Here is a 25,732-nt window from a genome sequence, read left to right on the forward strand (position 1 = left end):
GTACTCACTGCTACAAGCGAATATCGCACTCTACTTAGCACGGAAGAGATGTTATATTTTGTACTCACATCATACTGAAGCAAGAGAATCTGCACTAAGTTACTTCGATCGTCTCTTGTCTGAATTTAAGTCGATAGTGTCATATAAGTCTGTTCACCGTAGTCCTGAACTTAATTTTGCGCACTAAAAAACCCATTCATTTTGAAAAAAATTTTGCTTTCATTATGCTGTTATTTTTGCAGTCTGTCATTCTGTTCGCCAAGAATTAGTATTGCAAGACGATTGTTCAAAGGGTAATTGTAACAGGAAGGAGGGGGGAGGCGGTTCTCAACAAAGTTTTTAATGGGGAAGTTCTGCCCCGAGGTGCAAACCCTTATCCTTTTGTATGTCATTTATTTTTTTTCTCAGAAAAGAGGTAACTCTTTCATTAAAGACCCATAGAAAATAGTGATACCATAATCGAGCGTGGAAAAATCAAGTGTGGAAAATCGTCTTCCAAAATATTCCTCTCACAAACTCCCCGTCTGACTAGCCTCGGTCTTTGGCATCGTCACGCAATCTCTCCTCAGTAACTGCGTGGCGGGTCATAAGATCATTTTCTATGTGTTTTTCACTTTTTTTTTTTTTTTTTTTTTTTTTCATGTTCATTTTCTCTGTCTCCTTATTTTTTGAGGATCCGTTTTATCGTCTGAAAAATCGGCTTTAACACGGTGATAGTTTGATGTAGAGATCAGTTAATCTACTGTTGAGAGTCTCAATAATCCATTCAACTCCTCAAAGTCCCAGAAACAATTGCAATGAGCATTCCCCCTGTGGCCTACAGCGTTTCCATGGCTTCAAATGGAGCAAATTGACACACACAGGGAGACGGTAAGGAATTAGTCTCGCACTTTGATTGGATTCTGAAGTGGTTTGAATATAATCTACAACCAAAAAACTATCACTGTGTTTTGGTATTTTGTTTTCTATTATCTTAATAAGCATTCGTCGTGAAGATCTTTCGCTTTCACTGAGTTTTTACAACACCGAAAGTTACTCCTCCCTGGTGAAATTCACGGCAAAGCGACACGTCAGCTGCGTAACAATCGCGAGCACGCGCAGTTTGGAAAAATGCTATTTCAAAGATGGCGGACAAGTTGGTTGCGTTAACAGTTTTACTGGTTTTTATCAGTTTTGGACCAGCAATTTCCGACAGAGTATCAGATCAAGAAGGTAAGTGACTTGAGCATCTTTTCGCAACAAATCTATTTTCCTAGAACGAGAATTGTTTGGAGAAAAATTACATTTGTTCGGCTGTGGCTCCGCGCACTGTGTACATGTGTTTCACTCAAAAATATCTTTTATAGACTTTAATTTCCACGGCAAAAAAATAACTTTGGTCAATTTGCGTAGAAAACCGAGAGAAAGATAGGAATCGTTGGCCAAGCCGTTGTTCTATTGGTTAAGGTTTTTCTGCGGACTAGACTGTCTTTGACTCGATCGGGCCGGAAAATGTTTTCCGGCGATTGATTGTTCTATAGGTAGAGGTCACCTTTTGTTAATTTGATACTTGTAAATGTTGGATTTTGTTGCGCCACGTATTATTTACTACTTGGCGGAAAATAGGCTCGTTGCATTAATTCGTACATGTACGTGTAGTTTGAAGTGATGCCAGCAATAATCGATATTTCACCAAATTTTATATCAAGCTTGCTGTTGATGAATGAAAGAAGCTCTTTACAAAAGGCATTCTCTCATGGCAATGGACACATCCCTACCTTCGCTGCCCTGTATGTTGTAGCGTGCAGTAAACATGTTCAGTTGAACCCATGACACCTGTGAGCAGCATCACCAGTAGGTCTTCAGGGCTCGAAAAATACGTGAATTCCAGCTTTTCCTTCAGACAAGTAGATCTTCCAGGACAAGGCATGCTTGTTTGTGTTTTCCTTTTTATTACTTGACTGGCAAACAACTTATAAGCCCTTGCCTGTGACAGACAAGTGACAAGGAAAAGTTACTTGCCTGACAGGAAACTCTACCTGTCCCAGAGTGCTAGACGGCACTTTTTGTGAGCCCTGAATTGTCATACAGCTGTGCAATTCTGTGCCATAACAGGAAGTAACGAAAGCCTTCTGGCCAAGTGGCACCTTGTTACACCTTTATACTGAAATGCAACAGCTGAGGAAAAAGTTATCAAGGAACCTGGTACAGGGCTTTCTTAGAACTTGCATTAGAGTGGCCACTGCTCTTGTTACCTACCTCACTGATCTCACTTTTCCTTGCTCAACCTGTGTTGTCAATTTGGTGTTAATTTCATGTAATTTTGTGCATGTGTGTGACAAAAAGACTGGCAGAAGTACTTTTGCTTTCTCCTACTGCTTCATACATTCATCCTGACTTTTGTTTTAGAGGGAGGGAAGAGGGTCGATTTACATGTACATTTAAAATAAGATGATCTTAAAAGGGTGCTTAGCTAATGAAACTATTGTGCTGCAACAGGGAGCAAGTGAAATATTTAGTGAATAATTTGTTATCAGCAGTTGATTATTCGTAATTTTTGACCACCTTTGAAAGTAAATTTAGAAAGCTGATGGTTCAAGAATAAGTAAATAATAAATTTTAGTTAATAATAATTTGAGCCTAGATTTGACATGCAGACAGTTTGTAATTCCAAAACAATGTGCATTCTTGAAATGCATGAATGTATGAACTTGGCTGTTTGTGCTTATAATTTATTTATTTTTCTCTTTTGCACTAATTTTACTAAAGAATGTTGCAATGTAGTACTGCATGCATTATTCTGTAAGAAATTTAATTTATAGTTTACCTTAATGTTTTCGTGATGGTACATGTAGTAAAGTGAAAAGTGAAAAATTTAAAGCTTAGGAATTTTAAAGGAGGGGCCATGCATGTTACTATAAGTTGTCGTTCATGAAAGTGAGCTGCACTGTATTGTAAGCAGCCACATGCTGACGCAACAGAGGCTGGTTGCTCTAGCATACATGTAAAACGTTTGTATCTCACTCTTGGGGTAACACTCATTCTCTAGCTGTGAATCATTGTAAACCTTCAGTTTGAGAATCTTTTTCTACTTAAATAATTTTGCAATGTTGCAAAAATAGTTAGCGCAATTGTGATTGTGCATACTTTTATTATACATAGTGTCAACGAATATGAATGAAAGCCTAGCAGTCTTTGCTTAGGAGAACTTAAAAAATGGTAATTCTTAAGAATGGTTATGGTCGCTTTTGAGAGTGGTCACTTTATATGAGAGCTTTTAAATTATACAAAGTTTGTGTGACAGTTCAAACAGCCTTTCACAATGGAGGCCTTAACTGGCCAAGAGTGGTATCATGGAGAGCTTTGACTGTACAATTACTTTCAATTTGAACAATAATAGTATTGGCAGTTAAGTAGCAAATACTTAAACCTTAAGTATCTGGATAGAAAATGTTTGACTTCCAGCCCTTAACAAAGGTTAAGGTTATAATGTAATAGAAAGAGTTAACGTTATAGGGTATGCTTTAAAACTACACATGTAATAATTATTATTACATGTGTAGTTTTAAAGCAGATTTCACTACTGTTTTCTTGAGCTAATTTAGATCCTTGATGTTCAACATGCATGTGAATTAAAGTGCTTTCATTTCTTGTGTTTTCAGTTGTTCATGTAGATAGCAGGAAGGACAATGACTTGAGCCCGGCTTTTGAGCCGGGCTCCTATTTTCGAAACGCTATGGAAAACAGCATTTCAACAAAAGGTATGTGGGTATTAATTATTAGTTGGATGTAACTAAAAACAGACCTTTTGTGCAATAACAAGCATAAAGATCGAAAGAAAGACCCATTGCTTTATACCTAAGTTTATTAACAGATACAGTTGTGAAGTTCCTGAAAGTTACTATCCTGTTGCGAGACTAGAGGAGAATCTGCTAGCAAGGTTGTCTTGGCTGGAGTCGGACATTTTTTCAGCAATCATTATTTTCCTAGTAGCTGAAGCTGAGTTCCACTTGCCAATTTGATGCTTTGGTTTTGTTTCTTCTTTACTTGCACTCATCTTCAATGGCTTTAGATATTACTGTACATAACTTAAAATACATGTAATCATGTAATTTTATTATTACACTGTACTTTGTAAAATCTGCAGATTTAAATGGTTACAATGTAATTGAAAGGCCGCGTGCAAGAGCATCCCCTAGATTTTTTGGCCATTTTTGAAAGTGCTTAAAACTAGCTGAATTTTGGCATGTGGGCTTCGTTTCACCTGAGAAACATTGCTCTGAAGTTTTTTTCGCTGGGTTGCTTTTCGTTCTCGAGAAATAACGTATGCAAAAAAGGCACACAGGTTAGAAAAAGCGAGTGGTTTATTGCATACGCAATATCTCGAGAACGAAGCGAACTTTAGCGCGAAAACTACGGGACATTGCTTAGCATACCTGAACGAAACTGCATGCGAAATTTGGAGCGTTTTTGACAAAGTTCACCTTTGATTAAAATACCTGACGCCCTTTTCCCGTCGAGTCCTTCAAATAAACGAAGCCGGGCCTTTGTTATGATAAACAGCGCCAATCCTTTGTTATAAGTGGAAGTCTCGCCTCGGTTTATTATAACAAAGGATCGGCCCGCCGCGACCGCAAGGACTTTGATTTTACTTAGAAACCAACAAAATGTCAATTGCACGCAGCTTATACAAGCTCAAATTTGTTGATTTCAGGTCAAAAGTGCTTAAAATGTTGACTCATGTTAATGTGCGACGGCAAGGATGTTGATTTCTCTCAGAAAGCAGCAAAATGTCAATTTTACGCAACGGAAAAGCTCAAAAATGTCGATTTTAGGTCAAAAAAGGTGTAAATGTTGATTTCATGTTAACCCATGACGGTAGGGATGTTGATTTCACTTAGAAAACAGCAAAATGTTAATTTTATGCAACGTCTAACCTCAAAAATGTTTATTTCAGGTCTAAATAGGTAAAAATGCTGATTTCACGTTAACGCGTGACGGCAAGGATGTTGATTTCACTTAGAAAATGGCAAAATGTTAATTTCATGCAACGTATAAGCTCAAAAAAGTTAATTTCAGGTCTAAATAGGTAAAAATGCTGATTTCACGTTAACGCATGACGGCAAGGATGTTGATTTCACTTAGAAAACGGCAGAATGTTAATTTCACGCAGCGTATAAGCTCAAAAATGTTGATTTCAGGTCCAAATAGGTAAAAATGCTGATTTCACGTTAACGCATGATGGCAAGGATGTTGATTTCACTTAGAAAACAGCAAAATGTTAATTTCACGCAACGTATAAGCTCAAAAATGTTGATTTCAGGTTTAAATAGGTAAAATATGGCGGCCAGAAAATAGTGTTAACATCTGGAACTTACTTTGGTTATCTGGGACAATGATTATCTGCACTGAACAAATAAACATCAAATAAGCACTTTTCCAAATACAGCAACGCCTTAAATGGCTAAAAATCACGAGATAAATACATATTTTTCGACAAACGCGATCGTAGCTTTATGTCACGCACCGCCTAACAGATCAACAAATTAACCCTTCTGCGCAACGTACGGGTCTCCATACATCTGCATGTCCGCTGATCCCAGAAGTTCAAAACACTACAAATCATGCCGATATGAAATAAAATCAACGCAACCTGGATCACAGATCTATGTTACAATCGATCGCTACTTGTTGGCCATTATTATCTTTAAATGAAAAAAGCCGAAACAATCTAGTTACCAGTTCGAGAAACGCGAGCAGAACGTGATCGCAATGCATGGCGGGAAGGGTCTTTACACCTCGTGCGCGGGAAAACATGGCGGTCGATACAAGACAAATTTTATAAGTCAAAAACCAGTTCTTGCTTTCCAAACTTTGACACTAGCAACGCTTGGCAAATGGGCCACAACTCATGAGAGGGTATTTTTCTTGGGCAAGAACTGCTCTTGGACTTTGCTGCCTGGCTTGATCTGACTTCGAAGGCCGATAACACGATTACGGTATATCAGCTACCTTCGAAGTTTCAGAATACATTTTGATTCTTTAAAATGTGCTGGTGACTTACGGGTTTATTGAGGCTTTATGATGCCTCTCAACCACCAGGCAGGCACACAAGGTACTTTAACACTATGCTTAAGATATTAGTTGACAGAGCTCTAATGCGGCACATCTCTTTTTCGTTCGATGGTATTTCGTTTGCCGCTCGATCGATTCACGTGTTGTGTTTACATCACAATAACCGATGTAAACAATCTGCAGGGCTGTCATTAAGTTTTGAAGCAGCCGTTGCATGTAAGTTATCACCCGTAGCAGTGAAATACGTGGCCAACGGCCACGTTCCGAAGACCCGAAAGGGCCTGAGCATCTAGGGGGGTCTGGGGGCATGCCCCCCCAGAAATTTTTTGACCATGAAACCCCTGGAAATGCATTTTCCTGCTTTCTAGGGCATGAAAATGGCAATTTTCCTAATCAAAAATGCTGATAAAACAGAGTGATAATATATTATAGTACATCATCAGCAAATAGTGAAATAACATCTTTGTTGCACCAACCTATGCAAGTGGTCCTTATTTTAGTACTGTTTGTTTTTCACAGTGCATAATTTCAAATTCATGCACCTTAATTTACAGAGATCAAATGAATAAAGTTATAAAATATCTCCAACAGACTTAAGTGTTCCTTGTTTCAAAAAAAAAAAAAGTGACAGTCCATAATCAGCAAATCGTAAAACTAAGCCCTTTGTTGCACCAACCTATACTGTTCTCATTTTAGTACAATTTGATTTTCACAATGCATACAAGTTTTATACGGAGATCAAATGAATGAAGTTATTAATATCTCCAAACTCCTTGAGTATTCCTTGCTTGAAAAGAAAGAAATGACAATCTACATTGTATCTTCATGTCACAATAACGTATTAATATTTAATTAGTAATCATCATTCTCACAATCAGAGCTGTCATACGTGCACATGTTCAGAAGCAGCTTCTTGAAGACTTGTTGCTGTGAATAAATCTCATCTTCAAGATCTTGAACCTCTTCGTGTAGGAAATCCACTTCTTCAGTCAGAGTAGTAATGGTCTCCTGGAGCTCTTCACCTTCACTTGTGCATGTTGATGCAGTTGCAGTTGCTGTCACTGGGGGCAGTTTTCTTCGATTTTTTTCTTGAAGCCAGAGGCCAAGTGCATTTGATATGACATCTGTTGACTCTGACACAGGAGGGCCATTAATGGTAATTTGCAAGAGGCATTCCAGCATGTCATCTTTCAGTGAATTTCGAAGCCTTGTTTTAATGTGCTTCAACACACTTGCGCCTCGTTCTGGCCAGGCATTTGTTACTGGTAGACTTTGAGCTACAGCAGCCAGCTTCACCAAGTTTGGGAACATAACTTTGAACGATGGAATACTGCATAGCTTGGTTAGCAACCACTCAGTTGAAGTTACTTCTGGTTGTTGTGCTTCGGTCGTGGGACATTCTGACTTCAAATCTTGTGCAATAAACTTGAAATGTTCCCATTCAGACTTAAGGGCTTCGACTTCCACATACCCTGTGGCGCCAAAGTGATCCGAGAGTGTGGCTATGTGGTTCATGCCTTAGATCTTGAAATCTGGGGCTTCCTTTACAGGGAGAACTTGCAAGTCGAAGATTGAAAATGCTTGTACAAGTGGCAGAGAAGGGAATCTTGCTGCTATGTTCTCTTTCAACTTAGCCACATAGGATGTAATCAAGTCATTTAGGAACATGGTACTTGCTGGAGTTACTTCGATTCCAGCCAGGGCAAGTTTTCCATTCTCGGATAGATCAACACTCAGTGATCTAAGAATTTCATCTTTCCTTTTCAGAACATCATCAAGCTTAGCAAGGCAGTAAGAAACAGCTGATGGTAGACCAGCAAAGCACAGTTCTCCATGCTGAAGAGTTTTGCTGAGAACTGCTAAGTGTGTGAGGATTTCTTTAAGAATGTAGAGTGTACCGATAAATTTGTGACTTCTGGTTTGCGTCAGTAGACCTGAAGCAGTAGCATCACCCTCCTTAAAGAACTCAAACGTTTGCAGGTGTCCAATAAACTCTTGAACCATTGCCCTTACAGACTCACCAAAGGAAAGCCAGCGACTTGCAACCGCTTTCTTTGCCTTCTTCATATGCTTCTTTGCTTGGGAAAGCTGATCTTTTGGCAGAAGATTGTGTAGCCCTGACTGCACAGCAGCAAACTTTGCTGTTTTCTTGGGGGAATACTCATAGAACTTCCATACTTGTAGCAGAAGACCTTCAACTTTCTTGATATAATTCAGCTCTTTAGAAGCATCTGCACACGCAAGTGCGAGTCTGTGGCACACACAGTGGATGTTAATTAGATCTGGTACTTCTCTCTTTATGATTTCTGCCATTCCATTGTGCCTGCCAATCATTGCTCCTGCTCCATCTGTAACACAACTTTTCATCTTCTTCAGTTCCAGCTGGCAATCCTCAACAATTTTCTTGAGACACTTGGCCAACTCTTGTCCAGTGGCAGCGTCGGTCATATGTTCTGTGTGCAAAAAGTCTGTCTGGGGCATTCCACTTGCGTTGACATACTTCACAAAGACAACAAATTGCTGGAGTACTGATATGTCTGTAACCTCATCTGCAAGGCAGCCAAATACTTCTGAGGATGCAGCAGCCTTAATGAATTTATCTTTGATAGCTTTTCCCAGGAAGAGGAATACTTCACGGATAGAACCTTGTGATCTGTGCTGAAAGTGTTTTATCTCCTGTAACCCAAGCCTTTCCAACAATGTAATTAAAGATGTAGCTTTCGTGTTTGTGATCTCTTCTTTGGCTATCCAGTAAAGTGTAGTGAATACCTTTAAGAGCACTGTATTCTTCACCATTTCCCTTTCTTGCACTTCCTTGTGGAATGGTGATGTTCTCTGTAGGTGCTCTTTATTGATGGCCGCCTCATGCATGGCACTGTTTGCGTGAAGTTTGATGGCTTGCGTAATGTTACGAACACATGGTTTGGAGTTCCAAGTACTGTCACCATTTGTTGGACTTGCGGTGTCATGACAACGGCACAGGAAACAAAACATTCCGACATTTTCTACATACACAAGCCACCAGATGCCTGTCGATGCATCAAACACGTTCTGATTTTCATTTTGTTTAAACAACAATTGATGCTGGAACCGGTAGATCCGTTTTGATGTTTCTGAATATCAAGACACAGTATTTCTGTTAATTTCATGGTTAACTCTCCATTCGCTTTTTGTTTTGAATATGGTTTGATGTTTGCTAACAGTTATAATAATTCGTTATTATGGTCAAATTCATAAAACGGGAGTGAAACCGGAAATAAAAATTATAATAACATCTCTACATTACCGAGCTGTCTTACCTTTAGAGGAGCTCAAATAAGCTGGATCAGACATTGAACATCTCTTTCCGTTACAGTGATAATAAGAATGAAATGCTTTAACATTTCTAGACTCGGGAAATTTTTTTTCCACTCTTTGTAGCATAATACTCAGTTCTACCGGCTGCCCACGTGTGGCTGAAGTACTTGCAGTACTTGAAGCTGTGATCGCTGGTATTTGTTGACCGCCTCAACCGGCTGTTTTGTGACCTTCCTCATTTCCATCGGTCCGTTGAGATTTAGAAAAAAATTTGTCGATCCCAGGCTGTTTTGACGTGGGTTCTTTTCTCTTATTCATATTAAAACATAACTTTCTCGACTCTACACATGCGCGGGACCAAACACGGTCGATCAGCCTGGACAAGACTCTACATCGGTCAGCCGAATTTCTTAAAAGGTAGGAGCAGCGCATTGCGTAATAAGTTTTGCTAAAAATGGCATCTGAATGTAATTCACGGCGATTAGGCAAACTGAAGGTTCATCTCCAGGGTGAAATATAAATAGTAGAACCAAGGAGGCAAGATACCAAGAAACAGTTATGTTTATTTCAACAGGTAAATGTTTAAAAATAAATTAGGTAAGAGTAGGATTTTCATACCATCAATCGACATCTTCACCCGTAACATCGAGTGAACTCAGCCGTAACAGGTGTTACGGGTTACGGCCCTTAATGACAGCCCTGAATCTGTTCCCAGATTTCCCCTCTGTATACTATTTTCCTTTGACTTTAAGACAGCTAAGATTCAGTGGAATACACTATAAACAGTCTGCCTGTTTGCTGTTCAACAAAATAATAAGGTTTCTTTTGTTTTTTCTTTCTCCAAAAGATGCCGCTTGGAAAACTGAGCTTTTTGCATAAGTTATTTCTCGAGAACGAAGAGCGCCCCAGCCAAAAAAAATTCAGAGCAATGTTTCTCAGGTACAACGAAGCCTACATGCCAAAATTCAGCTATTTTTGAACACTTTCAAAATGGTCAAAAAATCTAGGGGACATTCTTGCACGCGGCCTTTCAATTATCTCCTCAGAGCTTTATTATCTAGCTCTCTGCACGCACTGCAGGCCTATGATGCTCTCTCATTATAGGCCTGCAGTGCGTGCAGAGAGCTAGATAATAAAGCTCTGAGGAGATAATTATGTTTGTTTTCGTAGAATTATGCTCATCTGGTTGTTAGATAGCACTAAACTGCATTGTACAACATTAAGAATATTTCTGTCTTCATGTATTTCAACAGAGAAAAGTGTTAAGCAAACTCAGCACCATGCTAATGTAGAAGAAGAGCAAACAGCTGACAGAAACAGGGAAGATGATTCAGAGGATAAGGTACAGGTTTTTAAATTTTTGTTAATTTTTATGGCGGGGATTAAATTAAAGCAGCCTGGATTGATGTCTACATGTACTTGTACATTCTATAATGTGCATTGTTCAAGTGAGATCCTACAGTGTAAACTGCAGTGATCATGGCTACATAGACAACAAAACCTGACCCACATTACACAATGGAAATAGAAAACTCCACATTCAGTTGTTTGGGTCAATCAGTGCTTTCCAATTAAGAGCAATACGTGTACATTCAAAGATGAATTAAGATGCAATTCTCTGTTTTGCTCTGTGATGTGTTTCTGAAAATTGTTTATTCATATCTTAACCCTTCCTACAGAAAGTTTTGAGAATATCCAGTGACAATCATAGGTACAAATTAATGTGCTGTAGAATTTATGACTGGATACTTCTGAGAACTATATTTAGTGGTTCAGTGCTGCAGTATTAGCTTCGATTGTCTAAGTACAGTTGGATGGCACTAATTTGAACTAATTAAATTCCTAGTTGTTTCAAAAACAATTTCCCTTGGATTTTCCCTCTTTTTCCAGTCATCTATTATTGGCTATTTCAAACTCTGTTATTTCTAACTCCTTACAATTTCTTCAGGTTTCTGTAGGAAAGGCTTAAGGCAGCATATATGTATATTTATGTAGGAAAGCCCAACTCTAAAAATGAAAGCTGTTCTTCTTGGGCTACAAATGGGGGGTCATGCTTCCAGACAGTCCTAACAAACAATGTGGGAAATTGGGAATGAGAATTTCTTCAGCTTCATAATCATGTGCTCACTCTTCGTAAACAACATAAGTGAGGGCTTGTGTGCAAAAAGGGCATATATAGCATTTTGGGCCGATTTTTATTTTTTGCAGGATCAAGCTAATTTTTGGCAGACTGACTTGTTTTGACATGAAAAGCATCATTGCATAATTGCTTTTTTTGGTTTCCGCTTCGTTTTCGACAAAAACCGTATGCAAAAAACTCAGTTTTCCAAGGGTATCTTTTGGAGATCTTTTGTTTAGCGAAAAACAAAAGAAACCTTTGTTTTGCTAAAAAATGAAGTCACCGAAGCGTGGTATTTGCCCCTAGTTTTATTATTCATATAATTACACAATTCTCTTACTGTTGCTTCATTAGCACAAGTGGATAAGGCGCTGAATGGGCCGCATCTGAGTTTGTTTTCTCGTGACACCAGTTCGATACGAGGTCGGTCAATTTTTTTTTCGGGTCTATTTCTCTACTTCTTTCAAAAATCAAAACATATAATTATTTTTAAAAAAATTGTGCTGTCGGAGCTGCTAAAAGTAACCGTTTAAGTTTGCGTTGCGTCAAAATCCACCTTTGAAGGATTTGCTCTAAAAGATGCCGCTCGGAAAACTGAGTTTTTTGTGTGCGTTATTTCTCGAAAACGAAGCACAAATCAACAAAAACAATTACGCGACGATGCTTTTCATGTCGAAACAAGTCAGTCTGCCAAAAATTAGTTTGATCCTGCAAAAAATAAAAATCGGCCCAAAATGCTATATACGCCCTTTTTGCACGAAAGCCTTCAATTTATAGAATGTTGTGTTTTGTGAGGTAAGCTTTTGAAAGAATCATGCCTTATATACTCGTCTCATATACAAAGATGTTGAGCATTTTCAGAACAGGTCAACCCACGAATTCTATAGCTTGAAAGCTAGCAAAAGTTCATGCTTACACAAATGAGCCATAAATATTATAATAAACAACAAGCTATGATGCTGAGACAAAACCTCAGATGTGGAAAAAACCCCGAATCTTTGTGAACAGAACTTCAAAGGTGAAGCAAACAACATGCAATTGGATAAAAAGGATACTCAACGAGGCATCTTGAATATAGTAAATACCTTAAGAAACTTATTAACTTTTAAATATCCTTTAAAAGAGTAAAATAGATATAATTGCATTATTTTTTGCAGGCCCCGTCTTCAGAAACATCAGAAAGCAAGGGAAGTCTGGGATTTTTTTCACAAGTGTTTTCTGAGTTAGCTGCGCCTCTTTATGAAGAGGACGAACAGGATTTTCTGTTGGAAGATAGAGAACCTGAAAATCTATCTGTAGAAGATGAGATGGGAGATGATGATCCAGAGGATGCAATTTATGAAACAAGCAATGGTGAAGACAATAAGCCTAATTTTGCATCCCCTCGATTTGAAAAGTCACTTACAGAGAATGTAAATCCTGCACGAACTGCAGAGGAAGAAACCTATTTTGGTGGTGCCACTGAGAGTGAGGCTGATCAAGAAAAAGGGGAGGACCAACCATTGCCCAATGCTATTAAGGAGGGTAATGTTTCAGCCTCTCTGCCATATTCATCCACCTTAGATTTGGCAAATGCCGAAAATAAAAACCCTGAACTTCCAGATGCACATACTGTGAACCAGATGTAGAAATTGACAGCAGACTGGAGGAGGGATCAAAAGACCTTGATAAGGTGCAGTCTGAGCAAGACTCAGCAGTAGATACAAAGTATGAATCCTCAGTTAAAACAAACTGACGATAAAGAAATTGAGAGCCACCAGGAGAAAGAACAATCAAACAGTAAAAAGATGCAGTTTGAGGAAGATTTAACTGTGAATTCAGTAAATGCTGAGGATTCAAAAACCGAACCTTCGGTTAAAGAAAACCCTGCCGAGAAGGAGGCAGAAATTGACAGTGCCGGTGTTAACAGGGGAAAGCAAGACCCTGAGCAGGAGGAGCCAAGGAGTGCAGACAGCTCAGGACGGATGCCGTTTGATAAGAAACAGCCTCACCATGAGGACGGTGCAAAAGAGCTGTTAGATGAAGACTTGGAGCATCTGCGAGTTAAAAGCAAACCTCAAGAACAAGTTCCATCAGATGCACTGGAGGAGGAAGAACAAGATTTAAAAAAAAAATGAAAAAGAAGAGGCAGAGGAACAAGAAGCCAAAGAAAGAATGGAAGAGCAGGCAAGGAAATTCAGTCTAGAGAAGGCAAAAAGGGATGCAGAAAAGAAGGAGAAAGTATTGGAAGAGCAGGTGAAGAATCTGAGGTTGGAGAAGGAAAAAAGAGATGCAGAAGAGAAGAAGAAAGCAACTGTCGAGCAGACAAGATTTAGCTCTTGTTGGAGGTAGAAAAAAGGAATGCAGAAGAGAAGAAGAAAGCAATGGCAGCGCAGGCAAGGAAAGTCAGGCTAGAGAAGGAAAAGAAGGCTGCAGAAGAAGAGAAGCAACGGAAAGAGGAGGAAGCTAGACAACTAAGGCTTGAGTCACAGAGAAAGCAACGGCAGCAGATAGAAGAAACTGAAAAGATGGAGATGGAAAGGTTGCATAGGGAGGAGGAGAAAGAAATTTGTTTGTAAATACCTAGTGGTGCTGAAAGAAAAGAAGAAGAGGTTGATGACAAGATGCCAGGGGAGGAAGGGATAGATCAAGAAAAAGAAAACCCAACTCAGGAGAAGGGAAAAACTAGCAAAGACAGTGAAGATGAGGAACATATGAAAATCAAAGGTGCCTTTGACCAAAAGATGGCTGAGGAAGAAGCTGCGTTGAAAAGGAGACTGGAAATGTTAAATGAGGAGAGAAGGAATTTTGAAAAGATGGCTGAGGAATATCGAGTCAGGAAAAAAGAGAGACAACAAAAAGAACAGGAGCAAAAAATGTCTACCAAGCATAGTGCTGAAAGTGAACTCAGCAAGGCAGTGACAGCTGTTTCACCATCTTCTAAGCAAGTCAAAACTTTACATGATCAAGGTTGGTACATGTTGAATGTTAAACAGGGTTTTAAGAGACCACCCCTGGCTAAAAAATCAGCTACATTGATTTTTGAGCCGCATGGATGTACTTTTCGTGATTCAAACACATGCAGAAGTAAAGAGTAATTTAGGGAAAACACAGTTTTTTTGGAACGTGATTGAACCTTGACCCTCCTTGTCTCAGGCAGTTAAGGTTGTAGTGAGAGTGGGGGCACAGTGTCAGGGTGTGGTGTACGTTTTCAGTTACACTAGCACTGTAGGGTAAAAATTGGAAAAATTCTAGGAATTATATTGTTGACGTTTTGACCTTTTCATAAATTGATTTTTTTTTTTAGGAATTATCTGAGTGTGTTTCTATTGATTGACCCTTAGGAATTTGTTATTGATGCATGGTCTTTAAAACTTAGCTGAAATCCTGTACACGGAATTTTAAGCTCACTATAACAAGGTTGATAATGGAAGAGCTCAGTGCTTTCAGTATCATATGAATTGGGCAGTGTCACCTACTTCAAATTCCACTTTTGTGCAACTTTTGTCAGAGAGCAACAGACAGGCTCATGACAACGTCGTAAAGTTACAGGGCCAAATTTTGAAAACTGGGTACGTTATACTGTTGGAACTATTTGTAACAGAATACTCACCAGAACTTTGGCAGGTCATTGAAAGTACTGACAGCTATAAAAATATTGACAAGGCCAACCATACAAAATGACGGATATCTAAGTATTTTGCTTCATTATACCACTTTACAAGGCTTTAAAGCAGAAATCTGGTGAACATTCTGAATTTTTTTGTATGCTGACTGAATTGTAGATTGTCAACGCTCTAGCTATACAACTGTCAGACATTCACAATCTTTCAACATTTCAAGTGAAAAGACGTGGATGGCAAATGATTTGTGAGGCTAACATGACACATGCAAGTACTTATTTTAAATAGTGTACTTAAGGGAAAATGTGTTGTAAATAATATAACTATTGATGTTCATTTTTCAAATGAATATTAAAGTTATCTGTTGTTGCTATTATCATTACAAACAGCAGCTGCACAAACAATGAATACTTCTGCTACAACTACCACTGCACCAGCTGTGGATGAAGAGTTGGCAGCAAAAGAAGCAAACACTAAGATGGAAGCCACACTTGTCAAGTCTTTGCAGGCAATGCCAACAAAAGTCAAAGAACCAGTTGGTAGCCGCACGAAACGAACAACAACAACAGTGACAGCTACATCAACGACTGCACTGAATAGGGAGGGCTTGAGCACTGTGGATGTAAAACCTAGTGAAGCAACTGATGGTATGCAAAAGGAGCATGTGGATGACAGCAAAGAGGATCATAAGATCCCTTCAGATGAAGCCACATGCATTGAAGGTTAGAATGGGCAGCTTCTTATTTGTAATTTGTAATTTTGTTCTTAAAGAAAGAACTTGTAACTACATGTAGTGCATGTGGTTGCGGGAATGGGAGCTAAGAAAAGATAATCCATTAGGATAATTTATTTGATGTGTCATATACAAGCTAATGTTTTAATACACAATGTCTGATTTATTTAATTTAAGGGGACAATACTGTACATCAACTAATTAAAAGTAAAATTTTAGCAGTCCATTGTTTGATGTTTCTACCTTTTTACAGAGTGACTACTCCTTGACCACGGCCACTTAGGCAAATTCTTTGCAAATTGACCACTAGCATTTTAAAAGTTTTAAGATGGTTGCTAATCATTGAAGTGACCACAAATCTGTTGTCTTTGTAATGTACCTGTAGCTTGATTTCATCGATTATTTGTTGGAGAACTATGGTTAACCTCCACAATTTTCATTCATTAAATTTGTAGAAAATTTTGTCAGGCAGCCTTAGTTAGAGTGGTCGCATTGTAATATTTTGTCTGAAGTTTTTTGGCAAATCTTTTAGAAAATTAACACACATAAATTAATCCTGCTGACCATCATGAGGAACAATGCACAAAAGTTTTCTAATTATTTCAGCATACAGTACTTACCGCTCAATATTAATTTAAGACAAAAACTTATATTGTATAATTACTTTTGCAGGCTTTTGTCAAGCAAAACCAAATGTGATATCACTTGACTCGCGGTTCCAACAAGTTGAAGACAGTTTGACTTCAAAGGTTGTCTTGGGTGAAACTCAGTTCAATAGCATCGAAGAGAATAAGGACTCTCTAGTGAATGATACCCTCAGTGGATATGCTACCTTCATGAGGGCATTCCGTAACTTCCATGATTAGTCTGTGCTTTTTGTCTTCTCCTATTGACCTGTGGCAAGGATTACGACCAGAGACTTGCTGGCTTATGTTGGATTAGATGGGGTAAGCTACCTTTCAGTACTGTGGGAGATTCAGTGACCAGCTAATAATTAGCTAATGGTCTTGGTTTGAGCCCTGGCTAAGGTCATTGTATGCACCCTTTGGGCAAGACACGTTACTCTCATAGCAGGTGTTGGCAGAATTAATGCTGAGGGGAGGGGATAACCCCAGTAATAGACCGGCACCCCATCCACTGGGTAGAAGAAATATTTCTAGTCCCTTACTACGGGAACTGTCAAGGATAATCTTTAGTGATATGGACCACCTGACAAGGCACAGACTTTACCTTGCATGCATCTTTCAATGTTGACTCCTGTTGAATTGCTTTAATCCACAGTTGCATGTAACTGATTTTGTGGTTATACTCATGTTGTTACATGTATGCCATTTTGTTGCTGGTATGAACCAGTTTTAGGGGAAAACAAAACTCGGCAGTCATATATGTACGAAAAAATCTGGTGAAATGATTTTGGCACACACTTCTTGTGCAATTTTTGAGTTATTTTTTTTGTAAAAAAAATACCTCTTAGTCGGCGCGTCAGGTATGTTATGGACGGGTCAATGGATGAGTGAGTGAGTGAGTGAGTGAGAGATGTACATGTATGTATGTCACACCAATCAGATTGGATCTACTATAAACAGCCAATCAAATTTCTTGTTGTAAAGGTAAACAGTATGTGAGAAGATTTGATCCCGATACAGTTTAGAACAGCCATATTTATTCTTCTATAAAAGAGGAGGAAGTATTCATATATTGGGTTTACTTTGACATTTTCTGTGGGTTAGGCTGAGGATTTTAGTTAAATGAACGAGATGAGCCTTTGGTTCGTTAGTTAGTAGTATGCAAATGCAACGAGATATTTTTATTTTTAGTTACAAAGGTAACTTGATACTTTTGTTTTTCACAAGGAGTAAATTCAAAATTTTTAGAGGTCACGAATCATCGCTTTTAGTTCTTAGGACATATTTTAGAGTAGACAAGACTATTTAGATTTGAAACAGTTCTAACGTTTACAATAGTAAGTGCAGGTGACGATTGTTTTGTTCTTGTTGCATGCAAATATAACGAGATATTTTTTTTTAGTTACAAAGTGTAATTTGACACTCTTGTTTTTCACAAGAGAGTAAATTCAATTAGAGCTGACGAATCGTCACTGCTCTTTCCCACGAGATGTTTGCTATCTTTAGTAACAAATGGTAACTTAACACTTTTTGTTTTTTATATGGGAGTAAATTCAATTAGAGTTGACAACTTATCGGCTATTGTTCCCAGGATATTAAACCAAAAAAAGCTTTCATTTCTGGATGGTTTGTATGTCTCTGCAGTAGCAGTTTATTTCTGTTTGATGGGCATTCTTTTCAGTCTGATATTTTTAAGGTAAAAAGTATCAAAACTCTCAAATGTTCTTTGAAGACTGTGTGGCACCAAGTTAAAGTGCAATGTAATTAAATCAGACTTTCAATGTGTCAGAGAGGTTTTTTTTTTCTCCTTTCTATTTTCAGTGAAGAAGTGCTGTGTTGTGTTGTGTTGTGTAAAAAGGGTAAACTTACGACTCATATAAAATGCGAAAAGGTCTCTTAACTTGAGTATTTTTGAGCAAAAATTCCTCTTGGGGGTTGGAAGGGCTATGTGATGGGTGAGTGAGGGAGTTATGCATGTGCACGTGTCACACCAATCACAGTGTGGGTTTTATCAAAGAATGAATCAAAGAAGAGAAAAAGATGGTATCTACATTAATCTGGAGACGTGTCAGATTACTGTGGTTTGTTCAAACATTTTATGGCTTACTATTTAGCTATCTTACCATTACCCATGTAACATCGTATGTACATCATAAATTCCCAGTTTCATTCTTGCTGTACATCGCAACCAAAAAAACTTGTCAGATTTACCAAATCATTACTGTAAACAGCTCCATGAATGCTCCTATCTCCGGCACTTCACACAAAAAAAATAACTCTTGCACATCTTGTGTGCCTATGTTAAATTGTTGCTGTTATTTTGTCTTCAGATGTTTGAGCAGTTGTGCAATGATCTCGCTGATGTCCATCCCGCTGTTCTGTTTGTGACGTTCCTGTTTGGTACTCTGGGATTTCTTTATTTCTTCTGGTTGCTTACTGTAAGTACATGACATTGTATCAATGTGCATGTACTTGTACATGTAAAGTTCTAATTAATATTATTTTGTACTTTGAAACCCTATTTTACATCCACATTGCATTCATGCCCCAGAGTAGTAACCATGTTGGTTTTTGACAGTTATGTATAGTTATCTCTAGTAATTTATCTCCCTGTTGGCATTATTTTCAGTTTGGAAGGATGCGACACAGTGCACAGGGACCTAATCCTCATGGTAAGTGTTAATTCTCCTTACTATATAATACATTGACAAGCAGACAGGTGATGAGAAGAAAGAAAATCATCAAGCTGAGACAGTCAAGTCTCAGACCTAATGCTAACAAGGATAAAGGAATGTATATTATGGACATTGGCCAAGCTCGTATGGTCAAGATGGCTGGATATTTGCCAAGTTCTTTTTTTGTGTGTTTATGGAAGGAAATGGAGTTGGGGTCCGTAAACATACAAAAAAGAACAAGGCTAATATCCTGCCATCTTGCCCAAACAAGCTTGGTCAATAAAGGATTTATTATATTGGGAAAAAAGAACACTTTTCTTGCAGGACACAGCAGGTAATGCTGAGAGGACAAGATAGCACCATCTTGTGTGCTCTGGTAGCCAATAACAGTGCAGGATTCGGTTCATCTTGCCTACTCACGGAGCTGTAGCCATAAATTATAATAGCTTAGACTGATAAAGTTTATTGGCACAAATCTTGAAAAAAAACACTGAATGTCATTACACTGTCAAGGTTGTTTCACACAGTCAAGGAGCTTGTCACACAGGTCAAGGATAAATCCCTGGGACAATGAATCCCTGGGGCAGTGAACTCCTGGAACATTACATGTATAACGTGGGGATGATTTCCTGGTAGCACTACCATGACGAAACTGGTTGTAACATGGATACATGAACTGCAGCTCTGTGATTTATTGTACAGTTGTTATTGCTCATCTTTTCATTTGCTCTTGTGCAATTGCTTACAAACTGTGTTCATCCTAATGGGACCAATTGAAAGTTTAGTTGCTGCAACAAGATTTTCTTTCCTAATTGAAATAGTGTTAAGTGTTTTACTTTCAGTCATTGACCATGCATGCATATTTCCGTTTATTTTGAACCCTTTAGATGTCCTGAGGAGTTATCAAGCAAGGGTTCGCATCTTAGATGAGGAAGTTAAATCAATGGAGGCAGACAAACTTAAGTCTGATATGGAGAGAAATACTTCTTACAAAGAGGTATCTAAGCTGGTTTGAACAGAACGTGGCCTCGTGTATAGTATTTTTTGCCATGCCATACAATAGAAAGTACAGTACAGCCAATCAGAAAGGCTGTTGTAACTTATTTATCAGTTTGAACAAGCAAGTAAAACTTATGAAAGAAACCTTGGTAGGGATAACTATGTCTTGTTGTTCATCCAGACAGACAAATTGTTGAAAACAGGTACCCGGGAAACTTGTGGGTCATGTGTATTTAGCTTTAGATTTGGCTAATCTAGAATCGAATTACTGAGATGTTTTACTCTGCTAATTTTTTTAGAAACAGATTTCTGATGGACAGTTGAAAAGTGCCAATGAGATGGTTCTAAAACTCACGAAGGGAGAGGACAAACTCAAGGTTAGTGAACAACATAATAATTAACATTAATTTTTTGCTGTTGTTCTAGTTGCTGTAATGGTCTTCTCATTCTATTGGCCACTTGTGTTTTCAATTCTCTTATAGTGACAGTAATATTTAATTTTGTGTGTTTATAATTGTCCTAGTATAGCTTTTTACACTGTTTTAGAGATTGAACTTGTTAGAGATTAAAGATTACTGAGAGACCAGAGGGTCTAGATGACCAGTGGTGTGAGAGATCAGAACAAGAGAAAATAAAATATTAAATAAATCATTGTTGACTCATGTGCTGAGGTGGATTATTATTTCCATCTCACAAAATGATCATGACACTGAAAACTCTCAATTTTTCGTTGTTGTAGAAAGAAAAACAAGACCTTGAGGTGTTAGTGAAAGAAATGAAAGATAATTGTCAAAAATTGACAACTGAATCCAAAGAAAAGAGTGAGGAAATAGCGAGATGTGAGAACACGGTGAGCATTTTCCACAAACTATCACTTCATTATTTTTATGAAATAATGTTTTGCAATTCATATTAATACACATAGCATTTAATTTCTCTTATTACCAGATTTTGGACTTAAGAGCTAAGATTGAGGCTAATTATAAAGAGGGTGAAATTCAAAAGGTAAGGAATCCAAAATAATTATTGCTCCTTCGCAGGACATGTCATTTCATGTCATTTCAATTCCCTACTTTGGCCAGCGATTTTACAACATTGGTTGGTCTCGCATACTTTAGCATTGTGCAGTTCTAGAAAATATCCTTACTCTCCCAACACAAGGGATTAAAATGGATATTTTCTGGAACACACAAAATATTATATGTAAGCTGCTTACATGTACATAAACAGACTGATGACTCAATCCGACATGAAGTAATGATAATGCCTACAGAAGCAATGCATTATGGTGCATTTTCAAAGCAGATTTCGTGTATCAGATTTCAAGCAGATTTTTTTGTGAACTTTTTTTTCATATAAAAGGTAAAAAATCTAAAGCCTTTTGAGTTTTTGGACATGATGTCTGACTATAATGTAAAATCAGCTGGACAGTTCCCAAAATTTTGTTGGACTATGTCCCATGACTGACTGTTTAATAATTATTTCCAATATTGCAAGTAGTGTATGTATGTTAGTTTGTTGTTCATTTCCTTTTATGTCCAAGAATATTTGCTCATGTAATTTTTTTGGTCTCCCTCAGCTGAATGATAACTTCCAGAAACAACAGATAGAAACAGGCTCAGGCCAGTGAAAAGCATATTGAGCAACTTGATGAAAAAAATTCAACAACCAGAAATGGAAAACGAGAAGGTAGGGGAACAGCATAAAAAGATATGTTCTTTAATGTATCAACCAAAGTTTTTTTCTTGTAGGTTATTCAATTTTTACAAAGTTTGAGCCTCCCTTGTGCAGTTATTCTTTTGTTTATGACTATTCTGGCACATCAACCCTGCAATGGGCTGGCATTGTTTACGCTCAAGGAGGGAGTAGAGATAGTGATATTTTAGTACCAGCCTGATGGGCTGCAACTGTAGGCTTGAATATTAATTCTTATGAATTTTTTGAATTTTTAAGCCTTTTTATTGAACAATACTGTCCATAGAATGTAAAGTATGTGCATAGCCCCATAGAGGGTGTGGAATGTAACTTCACTCACATTTGCATTTTCCTTTTGGGACAGCTTGAACATTTGCTGACAGAGACAAAAGAAAAGTAAGTTATACATAACTGTAAGAACTATTTATTATCGCAAAAGAATTTGATTTGAAAAAAGCTAAAGTTTGTAGTTTAGTAAAACTCTCTGGCAGTCTTAGGGGTGTGGAACACATCTATTTCTACTTGACCTGACTAACTCAGACATGAAATTGCACTTTATTGTAGGAAGCAAAATTTGCAAGTTGAATTTGACGATCAGTTGCTGCGTTTAACCGAGCTTCAACAACAGTATGAGTTCAGATGTAATGAGGTTGAGGTATGTGCAGTACACATATGAACGAACTCATTTGTTGCATTTGTTGATATTAAGTCAGTAATATTTATATCAACATTAACCTTGAATCATTTACGTGCAGTAATAATCATTGGACACTTTTCATATAACTAAGATGTTGAGCTCATAGGACCCTGGGGTGGCTGCGGGCTTTTAGAGAAGGGGGTTCAAGATATGGACCGCCAAAGGCATTCCCCTTATTGGGGTTGGGGGGGGGGGGAGGGGGAAGGGGGAAGGGGGTCTAAGGGCTTCATCCCCCAGAAAAATGGCATTTCTGATATTGTCTTTTTAGCAACAATTTATTTTTGTTCTCAGGTGTTGAAAGATTGTCTGAAGCAAATCAAATTACACAGAGATGGGAAGGAAGACCCTGGTGAGTAGAGACAACAGATTGTCATTTAAACAAATCCTTTAAATGTCATTAGATAGTGTGGAATTACGATATTCATGGCCACTAAAAAAATTGACAGGCATAGTTCTTTGATGTAAATTACCCTTATTTGAGAACTTGCTTTTTTTTTTTTTTGCTATTTTGGTATGTTTATTAGAAGCTTATGTATTCACATACGGTATGCTGCAAAGACTTGACATGACATGACACAACATGTCATGACATAGTAGATTAATCACCTAGTTTGGGTTCAATTGTTCTTATTCAATAGAGCATTGTGTTACCTGTCAGGATGTTGCATGCAATTTTCTGCACCCAACTCTTTTGAAGAAATTTTAAATTCTTATTTTGGCCTTAATTACAGCTCTCCTCTGCATGTATGTTAATCCTTTATCAAAAGACTCATAGATGTGGTGTTTTTTTTTTTACTCTATCTCTGTGTGCAATGCTTCATCTGCATTGAATATAGACTCTCCCCCCTCCCTGTTTCTTTAAAAGTTGTGATACAGTGCTTTAATTGCTTTTTCTTTGAACAGATGAAGATGAAATGGCAGGAAGATTGCAGAACTTAATGAATGTTAATGAAGTGAGGAAAATTTTATCTCAATATACTGTACCAGTTGAGAAGTGACTTAACAGAGAACACTAACAGAACATGGTCACTTTTTATTCCATATCTGTTCTGTTTCCATGTATCCCGTCTCCACAACCATTCTGTAAGCAGTCGCAACCTGTTTGGTGGCTTCGAAGTGAGACTGTGAGGCACTTTATTTAAGTTAGAGTGTATTCTTATAAACAACTTTGAGCATATGTATTTTGTATTCAGTTGTTTTTACTTGCGTATACGCTGTAATTTTAGAAAACAATTCTCTCAAAAATATCGCAATTATGCCAGTCCTGCTATTTACAATATTAATTGAAACAACTGAGCAAACTCTCTTTGATATGATGACCGTCCAGTAAATGTACATGTACGGTTGCACCTGTGTTGTGGATTGAGTTCTGCAGGAGGAAAAAAACTGTGTGCTTTGCGTTCCAGATTACGAGGGAAAATAAGAAATTGCAAGAGGAGGTCACAGAACTGGAAACAGAGGCTGAACAGCTCAGAAGGATCAGGAAGATGTTGGAAAGTAAGTTTTCCTAGCCCAGAACATGGGTCATTTTGCAACTTTACCGATGTAAACTTAATGTTCACGTTTTATGAATGTAGCTTGCCCTTGTAATGGCAATCTGAAGTGATACTTGCATGAAAAATATCATTACCATAACGGAACTTTCAGTTTTTACCCCAGCAATCATTGTTAAGTTAAACGGAATTGAATGTGTTGAAGAGGGTTGCAAGGTCATTGAACAAAACCTGAATTACTTTTGCTTGCAGATAACAATGTGGAGAAGACAGAGAGATTGGAACAAGCTGAAAGCAAAGCCAGTCAAGCCATGCTGACACAGCGAGAGAAAGAAATTGAACTTGATGCCTTGCAGAAGTATTTCAAATCAACTGAAGTGGAATTACACTGGTGAGTGACTCTGTCTTCCCTGTGAATCTTTGAAGTGTGTACTGGAGAAATTAGAGATTAATTCTTAGATGCATTTGAGAAAGTAGAATAGGGAGAATATAAACTTATCTACTCAACTACATGCACTATTTTCTCCGATTGTCTAATCCGCTGTCACTAGAGCACTCTTCTACAGGGTGTCGTAAAACCAAACCCAGAGAAGTCGCTCTGGCCAATGACAAAGGAGTCACGGTCCAGTGAGCCAATCAAAATGCGATGCACGTACAGGCAGACAGCATGAAGCGTGGGAAAACGTCTCCGAGCGAGTCATGATTGGTTTTGGTTTTACCTCTGATTGGATGAGAAAGTGGCAGGATGTTTTAAGCCAGTCACCTGGCATCGCAATGCAAAAGCAAAGCAAGTTGGAATTATTTTTTGACACTCATGTGAAAAGGTCTCTTTTGCAAACAGAACCAAACTTATAACTGCATAGTAATACCAAGTTGTGAACCATTTACATTAGTTGGCCATTTGAAATTAAACATGACAAAGTGAAAAAAACAAGTACAAGGACAAGTGCAAAATGGTTGTCATTAAGACAAAAGACTTAGCATTAATACATGTAATCAGTTCAAATGCTGACCATAGCTACATTTGTTAATAGTTAAGTTTTGCTGTCACCCTTCTTCTACAAAAATATTTTTTTAGTGATGTGTATATGTATATGCTCTTTTAGGAAAATAACTGCTGAGGAGATCCCTAATATTAATGGAACATACACTGTACATAGATGTAAAAGAGTTCAATAATTTGGTACTTAAGATTGTAACATTTTGTTTGATTTCTCTGTATTTACAGACTACTTGATGGGATTATAATTTCTGCACTAAGTTCAGTGAACAAACTGACTTGGAAGTTGAGTTCTGCAACCCATCCTGTGTGTAGTAATATCATAGTTGCAACGTTGTGACAGATTCACTGTATTACATTATTAAAAAACATGTATACATGTATTAACTAATTCTTGAAGTGCCTGTTAAATTAATCAGTTTTTCTCAGAGATAATTTACTAATGGTTTATTTAAATAATTGCTTTTTTGGCTTTGAAATGATATTTATTGTGCTTGGTTTATGTTGCTTTCACAGGGTTGCCACTCATTAGAACCCAAAAAATTCCCTGACTTTTCCCTGACTTTTCACTGACCTCAAAACAATTTTCACTGACCTTGCGTTAGGTGAATTATCAAATGAGCCAAATCCACTTTTACATTAGCTTTAGTTTCTTCTGCAAACCATCAATATTCTTCTCTTCATTTTCAATCTCTTTGAACGCATGGCACTTGACTTCACCAACAAATCCATTTTGTGTTTT

The 25,732-nt window shown here is 37.9% G+C and overlaps 2 pseudogenes across 1 annotated transcript in view; one reads left to right on the top strand and one right to left on the bottom strand.

Moving 5' to 3' along the window:
* Window positions 1-1,095: 1,095 nt before the first annotated feature.
* LOC149111234 (uncharacterized) overlaps window positions 1,096-25,732 on the top strand; it is a 31,425-nt pseudogene continuing 6,788 nt past the window's right edge. Inside the window, exons 1-21 of the transcript XR_016208082.1 lie at window positions 1,096-1,212; window positions 3,642-3,740; window positions 10,605-10,693; window positions 12,628-13,095; window positions 13,171-14,419; window positions 15,462-15,794; window positions 16,478-16,752; window positions 18,762-18,869; window positions 19,061-19,103; window positions 19,994-20,103; window positions 20,405-20,482; window positions 20,845-20,955; window positions 21,054-21,110; window positions 21,685-21,794; window positions 22,165-22,196; window positions 22,365-22,455; window positions 22,789-22,846; window positions 23,401-23,450; window positions 23,904-23,994; window positions 24,243-24,381; window positions 25,219-25,732. The exon at window positions 25,219-25,732 is cut by the window's right edge and continues 6,788 nt beyond it. The product of XR_016208082.1 is annotated as an uncharacterized LOC149111234 (transcript). The remainder of the gene's footprint in view (window positions 1,213-3,641; window positions 3,741-10,604; window positions 10,694-12,627; window positions 13,096-13,170; window positions 14,420-15,461; window positions 15,795-16,477; window positions 16,753-18,761; window positions 18,870-19,060; window positions 19,104-19,993; window positions 20,104-20,404; window positions 20,483-20,844; window positions 20,956-21,053; window positions 21,111-21,684; window positions 21,795-22,164; window positions 22,197-22,364; window positions 22,456-22,788; window positions 22,847-23,400; window positions 23,451-23,903; window positions 23,995-24,242; window positions 24,382-25,218) is intronic.
* Window positions 7,268-8,121, bottom strand: LOC149111235 (uncharacterized; annotated as a pseudogene).

Source organism: Orbicella faveolata, unplaced genomic scaffold (assembly GCF_042242905.1).
Source record: "Orbicella faveolata isolate gen_17 unplaced genomic scaffold, um_ofav_v1 contig_24, whole genome shotgun sequence".
Taxonomy (NCBI): domain Eukaryota; kingdom Metazoa; phylum Cnidaria; class Anthozoa; order Scleractinia; family Merulinidae; genus Orbicella; species Orbicella faveolata.